We start from the raw sequence: 9034 nt of genomic DNA on the forward strand, positions 1-9034 counted from the left end.
CGGGAACGAGGGCGGCTGGCCGTGGCGAGGCTCGCTGGCGGCGATGGCGGGTGGCGGCGTTGGAGGCGGAGGCCGACGCGGTGGCGACGGGGTTCGTCGTCGGCGCGGGAGGAGGCAGTGGCGCGTGGGCGGAGAGGAGAGGCGGCGGGGCGCAGTGCCGCGCGGGCCAGGGAGGGCCGGATGCGGGCTACGGCGGGCCGCGGCGGCGATGTGGGCGCGCCTGCCACGTGGCGCTCGGGGATTGGCTGCGGTCGCCGGCGCGGGCGTGTCCGGCCGAAACGGACACGTCCAGCGGCGCGGAGGACGAATTTTTAGGGTTTGGGGGGAGAAGACCCGGGATTTGGGAGGAGGGGCTATTTATAGAGGTAGGAGGAGCTAGGAAGCTTCAAATGAGGTGCGGTTTTCGGCCACGTGATCGTGATCGAACGATCTAGATGATGGAGGAGGTTTAGGTGGGTTTTGGGACAATTTGAAGGGGTGTTGGTCTACAACACACACGAGGCCTTTTCGGTCCCTCGGTTAACCGTTGGAGTATCAAACGAAGTTCAAATGGCACGAAACTTGACAGGCGATCTACCGGTAGTAAACCAAGGCCTCATGACAAGTCTCGGTCCAATCCGAAAACGTTTAACACCCGCACATGAAAAAAGGTAGAAAGGGACACCGGAAGACATAGGAGCACCGGAATGCAAAACGGACAACGGGGAAAATGCTCGGATGCATGAGACGAACACGTATGCAAATGCAATGCACATGATGACATGATACGAGATGCATGACAAAGACAAAACACACGGAGACAAAAACCCGACAACGAGGAAATAACATAACTTAGTGCCGGAAACGGCAAGAGTTGGAGTACAAATAAGGTAGGTTACATCCGTGGAGTTACACCGCGAGCCGGCGATGAGGACGGAGACCGGTGACGAGGACGGCCACCAGAGGGGACTGGAGGCGCGGCGACGAGGACATCGAGAGGAGCTGCAGATCTAACTCGAGGTAGAAGAAGCCCATGACGAATCATTTTTTTAGCCTAGCATCCAGTGGCCACGCGGGCTCGCATCCAAGGACTGGGGCAGGACCGGCCAAAACATTCAGCCGGTGCGCCAGCGCCTAGCATCACCCAATAGGAACAGTATCTATTTCATCCGGCTGATCTTTTGTCATCGTAATCACCCTCCATCGAGCGACGCGTGTCCCCATGTGGACCCGCCCACCGCTCGCCCCATCCCAGGCTTATCGCTTCACGCATCAAGCCAGTCCACACATTTTCTCGCATCGCTCCCTGTCCTCCATTCCTTTTTCTCCTCCACCGCTGCCGCTGCAAACTATGCTACCACACAGCCACCGCCGTTTCAAAGCAACACCGGAGTGATTTGGTGCTGCAATCAACAGCAGTACGACGCGACGACATCTCAGGCGGCGACATCGTTGCTGCATCCCCTCGCCGCAACAAGCAAACGAGCTGCTGCAATTGCAACTCTGGATGGGTTTGCGTGCTACGAACGACGCGGGGATATAATCCGGAGGCGGCAAGGATATCTCTGGCGCTCCGGCTCCACAACATCATGGGGGGGTCTCCTGTGATGCGCTGGAGCATCATCGCCGCGCCGGTGCTGCATACGGTGGCGGCAACGTCGACGACTGCTGCATACTGAAAGTGCGTTATATCGACTAGAGGGGGGATCAATAGGCGATTTTTATGAGAATCTTAAAAACGTGGAAGTTTCGAAGACAAACGATAGAAATAAACCTATTACCATGCAGCGGAAGGTAGACTACACTAGGCAAACCATAGTCAAGTATTCAGTGAAGTGAAAGCACAATGACTAATAGTAGCAAGGTAGTAAGGATCAGGTAGGAAGATATTATGAAGCCAATCAGAACAAGCAGTCACTCAGTGAAGACAAAAGATAATGCAATCATACAATGACTTCACAAGGACCAACAGTAAGTAAAGGGAAGGAAAGGATGAAACCAGTGACTCGTTGAAGACAATGATTTGTTGGACCAGTTCCAGTTGCCGTGACAACTGTACGTCTGGTTAGGGCGGCTAGGTATTTAAACCTGAGGACACACAGTCCCGGACACCCAGTCCTGAACACGCAGCTCAGGACACCAAGTCCTCACCGTATTCCCCTTGAGCTAAGGTCACACAGACCTCGCTCAATCACTCTGGTAAGTCTTCAAGGTAGACTCCCAAACCTTCACAGACTTCGTTCACCGGCGATCCATAATGACTCTTGGATGCTCAGAACGCGACGCCTAACCGGTTGGAGGATTCACAGTCCTCAAGTGTAATAAGTCTTCAGATCACACAGACAGGAAGACTTAAGTGATGCCTAACACTCTTTGGCTCTGGGTGTTTAGGGCTTTATCCTCGCAAGGAATTCTCTCTCAAAGGCTTCGAGGTGGGTTGCTCTCAAACGACAAAAGCTGTACTCTAACTCTGAGCAGCCAACCGTTTATGGTTGTAGGGGGTGGGCTATTTATAGCCACTAGGCAACCCGACCTGATTTGTCCGAAATGATCCTGGGTCACTAAGGAACTGACACGTGTTCCAACGGTCATATTTCAAACACACACGGCAACTTTACTTGGGCTACAAGCAAAGCTAACTTGTCCGACTCTGGACAAGATTCGCTCTCATAGTCTTCACTCGAATACATAGGTTTTGGTTAAGCATCACTTCAGTCATTCTGACTGGTTCTCTTGGACCCCACTTAACAGTACGGTGGTTCCTATGACTCAACAAAGAAGAAAAAGAACAACGAAAGATCTAAATCTTCACGCTCCATAGTCTTCATGCGATGTATTCTCTTGTCATAGTCTTCAATGTGAATGTCTTCACACACCACCTTTGACATCAATGTCTTCATACATTTTTAGGGGTCATCTCTGGTAGGAAAACCGAATCAATGAGGGACTTCTACCTGTGTTATCCTGCAATTCTCACAAACACATTAGTCCCTCAACTAGGTTTGTCGTCAATACTCCAAAACCAACTAGGGGTGGCACTAGATGCACTTACAATCTCCCCCTTTTTGGTGATTGATGACAAACTAGTTGAAGTTTTCAACGGGGAATATAATATGTGAAATTTGTAAAGGATAAGGAATTGTCTTCATAAGTTGCAAGGGCTCCCCCTGAAGATGTGCATATAAGTAATTTGCTTTTGGAATGCAAATGCACATGGCAGGTTGTACTTGTGGAGATCCTCTTCAACTTATGATGACAATTCATCATGCATGTAAAGGTATGTGAAGATAATGACATGCATAATGGAAAATGGACGTCTGCAAATAATCTAAGTGCGGAATTTATCGTCGCACATGCGGAATTTATCATCGCATCGCAAAATAGCAAATAAGTAGCAGACGACCATTGAGTTTAAGTGTTACAACTCAAAGAATCAAATGTATCAAAATGAGAGTTGTAAACACTAGGCAAAACATAAAGTAACCGCCCATATTGACCCGCTTGAAGACTATCAAACTCATATGCTTCTCCCCCTTTTGTCAGTGAGGACCAAAAAGGTTTGAAGACATAGAGCATCTACTCGTTCCCACGAAGAGTAGGTGAAGCAGCAGGGTCGTCGGTGGTGTTTGGCGGTGCAGAAGAACTTGGGGCAGTGTCGAAGCATGCTGAAGGAGGGGGCGGTGAAGTAGCATCATCTTCGTCCTCGATCACTCTGGCATGCACAGTTGCCACAGAGGAAGAGAACTCAGAGTCTTCAAGAGATGGAGTTCATCGCAGCACTGCCCTTCGGGGAGGTGTGGAGTCAAACTTGAAGCGTTCAGAGAAGCCATCCTCTTGAAGATCATCTTCAGAGCACATAAGCGTCAGCCCTTTCCATGTGCGTCGAGAGGTTTCATGGGCAACAAAGGCATTCTTGGTGGCAAGATTGCGAATGCGGTTGACATCCACCAAGAGGCTGTGCATTTGGCGCTTCAGCCAGTCATGATGCATACCCTGTTTCTGATGAAGAGCCACCAGAAGCTCTCGGTCATTGAGAACACGAGATCGCTTCTTGGGTCGTTGGGCAATAGTGCTTTCGGTGGCTTCAGTAAGGGCATGATGAGGTGCACGTGTAGTTCCAGCCAGAGGATAAACACGAGTGACTACTTCAACTCCTTCAATGTTCTGAGAGAAACTTTGATGCTCCGCATTCTGAAGACTAAGAGGTTCCTTGGCAGGCTCAGGATAAATGGCTTCAACGGACATATCCACATCAGGCAGAAAGATCCGATGATTGCGAGCAGATGGCTGATATGAGATAGCGGAGTGGAGTTTCATCAGTCGCATTATCCATGGAGCGTAGAACTTCAAGCCAAAAGGATCAGAGCCTGATGCAGCAAGTTGGCGGATGAAGAAGTCTTATGCATTGAAGCATTTGCCATGAAGAATATAGAAGACCAAAGTCTTCATTGCACCTTCCAGCTTGGCATGCGGAGAATGTCCTTTGATGGGCCAGAGAGTTCGCCTTATGATGTGGTAGATAGTTCTTGGCAGATACTCAAGGTCTTCAACAAAGAACTCCTTAGGATATGCAGCATCTTGGGGCAAGGGCTTCATCATACTGAGCATCTGACTCATGTTCGGTTCAGGTTTCTGAAAGATGTTCTCCATAGCTTCACTGTGAAGCTGTCAGCCAGGTTCATAGAGATCTCCAGGAGTGGGCAGACTAGTGAGCTCAATGATATCAAAGGCTTTGGCTTCATGATGAACATTTCCTGTCATCCACTCCAGGACCCAAGTCTTTGGATCTCTGTTGTAACCACGGATGTGAAGTGTGGCATAAAATTGGAGCAGCAACTCTTCATTCCAGTGCTCTTGGTCGGTGACAAACGGCAACAATCCAACCTCTTTGAAGCAATCCAGAGCTTCTTCCAGACAGGGCATACCAGCTATTGCTTCGGTGTCAAGACGCATATGTGGGAAGATGCGACTTTGATTGTACAGAATGCAGGAGTAATAGCTTCGCTGCGGGTAGCTCCAGAACCGATCAGAAGATATTCTTTCCCTTGAGTAGGGGTTCTTGGAGCTATTGAAGAAAGTGTTGTCTGCTTTGAAGCCGTTGACATTGAAGGATCCAGGTGCTGTTGCAGGACCTGGAAACCTGGGCAGCCTTGGCATTGGCTTCTGTACCTGAGGCCTATGCTCAATATGATAGTCAAACTGAGGACCAGCAGCAGGCGCAGGAACAGAAGCAGTAGCATCATTGGCTTCGCTGACTTCTGGTTCTTGGGTTGGTGCAGGCTCCACATTTGCTTCAGCCATGACAACGTCAGTGGCTTCATTGGTGTTGGTGGTGGCAGCCTCAAGATTTTCTACCTCCACTTGATGAGCTGGAGGGTCGGGCACAAACACGTTCTCCTCGAGAACAACTTCTTCAGTAGTTGGGGGAGTAGGAACACGTTCTTCTTCTTGGGTGTCATCGGCTGATGCATCCGGAATGTCTTCAGCAGTTTTAGCTTCAGACTCGGAGACTTGAGGCCTTGGTCCTTTGCGAAGCCTGCGTAACGCTGGCGACGCCTTTGGAGATGGAGTTGGCTGGGCCTCAAAGTCATCTTCTTCTTCTTGCCGGGGTGGTGTGACTTGTGGTTGCTGTGGGTGATCAGCCCATGTTGTATCCTGAGCAATTGGCGTCAAAGGACGATCAATGCTGATGAGTTCACTATGCGTAAGCACATGCGATGATACATGTTGGTGCTTGATCTGAGGAAGAACTACATTATCTTCAACATTGTCATGGTGACCAATGTCTTCAGCAGCGGTGGGATCAGCTGCTGGAATGTCTTCAGCTTCATAAGCCTCTATGGAAGCAGGCTCATGGACAGTTAGTTGGCGCTCTTGATGTTCAGTGTCAGGGCGAACCATGGAGATGGGTTCAACAATTAAGGGCTCTGTGGGAGCAGCCCGTTCCTTCTTGGTCTTCCGCTTCTTCTTGGAGGGAGCAGCAGCAGAGGCTTCAGGATGTTTCCTCTTTCTGGCTTCAGCCTCAGCAGTCCTTGTCTTCTTCAGTTCTGAAGTGGTAGACCTGGCTTTTGGCTTCGAGCCAGTCATGCTGGTTGGGAAGACAATGGGATGTGCTTCCTACCTTGGTGCGTCGGGTTCGGCCATAGCAGGCTTCTTCTTCTTCTTCTACTTTGCATCCATCATGGGGTCAATGCCAGGACGCCCAAGGGCCTTGCACTTCTCAGCCTCATTGTAGACTTGCACACACTTGTCAGCTAGGCTCTTCATGCATTCACGAGAACCTTGAGCTTCCGCACGTTTCTTAAGAAAGGCTTCCTTGAGCTCATGCAGCATGATCTTGAAGTTCTTGACCTCTTGCACGCTGAGCGTGGCCATATGCGTCTTGAACTGAGCTTTCTCAAAGTCAATCTTCTGCTTCAGTTCGACGATGCGCTGAGCTAGAGCTAGCTCTAAAGCAATGGTGCCATGGAAGGTGACACTGAGACCAACGGGAAGTTACAGGTCTTCAAAGCTGAGGTTGGGCATTTCAAACCACTCATCGATGAAGTCGTGGATGATCGCCACGTCAAAGAGAGGCAAATTGTTGAAGATTTCTGCTTCTTCTTTGCTCTTGCTCAGTTACTCAAGAGCGTCATCTGCCAGATCTTCATCACTGGACAGATCAATGGCATCGTTGCACAGAATGGCAGTAGTAGTTAGTTCTTGGCTGGTGTGTGGCAGAGGCATCTTGACTTTCTGGGGCTTGGAGATGCGTGACCGATCTTCAGACTGCACACTGTCTTCAGGAGGTGCAGTAGCCAGTGGCTTCGCCCGTGAGATTTTTGGTGGAGCAGCTGATTTTGAAGACTTAGCCTTCTTTGGCTTCTGTGGCTTTGGAGTAGGGGCTGGGGCTTCATCAGTGTTAGCATCATCATTAAAATGATCCACTTTGGCACCTTGAACTGAGATGTGAGTGATGAGGCCATCAAGGTTGTAGAAAGGACCAATGACATTGGGTTCTGCATCACGTGTGCCGTCAGCCCGGGGAGCAGAAGGACCAGGGTTGAAGTCTAGTCCCAATGACTTCTTGTTTTCCTTGGCCGATGCCTTTGCATGCTGGAAGTTGCGCTTGAAGAGATTATCGTCACGACACCATAGCAGTGATGATGGGTCGGCATCTTCAGGCTGAGGTCCACGGACCATACACGGATAGAAACCCTGAGCAATAGCTTCAACTCTGTTCTTGGGTGGAAGGCCTCGGAAGAGAATATCACCCCAAGGACTTTTGATAGCACTCTTTTCAGCATATTCCTTGGTCACGAATCTGTATATGTACCACTGTTCTGCCCAATATCTTCGAATCCACTGGATTTGGGTCTTGCGCTGATTATAATCCTCTTCAGGATCTGTCTTGTAAAGCTCTGAGAGGTCATCAGGCAAATCTCTTGATGTTCCCCCACGACGCTGTCTGCCTCCCTTCCTTGCAGATTTCCCTGTAGCCATGAACTTTAAACTGAATGGCTTCAACACGTTCAAAGGCTTCAGAGGCTTTCGCTTGCTGGACAAATAGGAACTGGCTTCGGAAGAATTTATATGATGCTGTAAGAATTCTGCAAATGAATGCAGACTATGAGAACCAAGGGATTCTCCCACGGACATATACCTGTGACAGCATTAAGGTGCGAGGGAAGGGGAAGAGGTCATATGCATTCTTAGAAGATTTTGAAGATAAATCAGTTTAGAAGACATTGACCTCATCGTGCGAAGACATTCACTCATAGATAAGGAGTTGGTTCCAGATTTGTATGAATCCAGAGATCAGTACAAGTGAGGAATCTAACTACTTTGTGAAGCATAAGTGAACATACTAGGCATAATATGAGATGCAGTATGAAGTGGATCCAACATGTGTGAACAGAAACTGCTTGTGGTAGAAAGTGACGAATCTGTAGGATCAAAGGGGCCGTAAAAAGGAAGTTTTATTTACCACACAAGGAATTGCTAGACGGAGTGGAAGAGGAGGCCGAGCAGTTCGATCGTCCGTGCCCTAACTTGGCGACGGAGGACACCTACGGCGACGGCGGAGAGGACGATGTCCACGGTCGGCGTGACGACGGCGTCGAAGAGGTTACGGCAACTAAGCGCTTCGTCGCCGGCGTCGTCGAGGGCTAGCGGTGGCGCTAGGGTTCGTGCGAGAGTGGAAGAAGGGATAATGACTGAGGTGAGGCGTGTATTTATAGGGACAGGGACGGCTCAGTGTTATTACATAGGTGCCCCTGGCGATTCACATCTGAGGAACACGTGGTCATCATGCAGCATATCGGAGGTTGTTCCACGTCCCACGCACGCTTGGATTGTCGGGTGGTCGTTCCCACTTCTCCGGGTTTCAGGTGAAGGAATGAGCATTGAAAACGGACTTAATGTTTGTCTTTGTATCTTCTGCTGACAAGGACGCGGAGAAGACATTCGACAGTTTCAATAGAATGCATATGATTTGGAGAGATAGAGTTTGAGATAGAAAGCATAGAGATGTTAGGGTCCGATCACATTCACTTAGTTCAAAAGATTCAACAAGAAGACATAGCTATAAGTGAATGCTGTAGAAGACAGAACACTAGTATATATATATATATAATCAACATAGTGAAGATAATCATGAAGACATGTTGAAATTTAAGCCAAACCAAATGTGAAGACATAGCAAATGTAACGCCATGGGTAAAACACTTCAAACAGAAGAATTTGGTGGTTGCGTTACCCACCGTATAGGAAATATTAGACCTAGATACGACGCACAATTATCATGGTGCTCCGAAGTCAAATTCTACATTAATGTATTCACACTTAGAATGTATGTCTTCATTGATTGAAGATATACTTTACTTCGTGTGTTGCACATCTAAGTCATCAATATGCATAAGTGTTAGGATGTGTGCCTGATCACAGGACATTTGAGGATTCCAAGATATTTAGCTCACACCGTAACTTGCAAAATCTCTTCTCATCCAAGGGCTTGGGGAAGATATCTGTCAATTGCTCTTCAGTGTTGACGTGTATGATATCAATATCTTCCTTC

This window comes from Triticum dicoccoides, chromosome 2A, assembly GCF_002162155.2.
Source record: "Triticum dicoccoides isolate Atlit2015 ecotype Zavitan chromosome 2A, WEW_v2.0, whole genome shotgun sequence".
NCBI lineage: Eukaryota > Viridiplantae > Streptophyta > Magnoliopsida > Poales > Poaceae > Triticum > Triticum dicoccoides.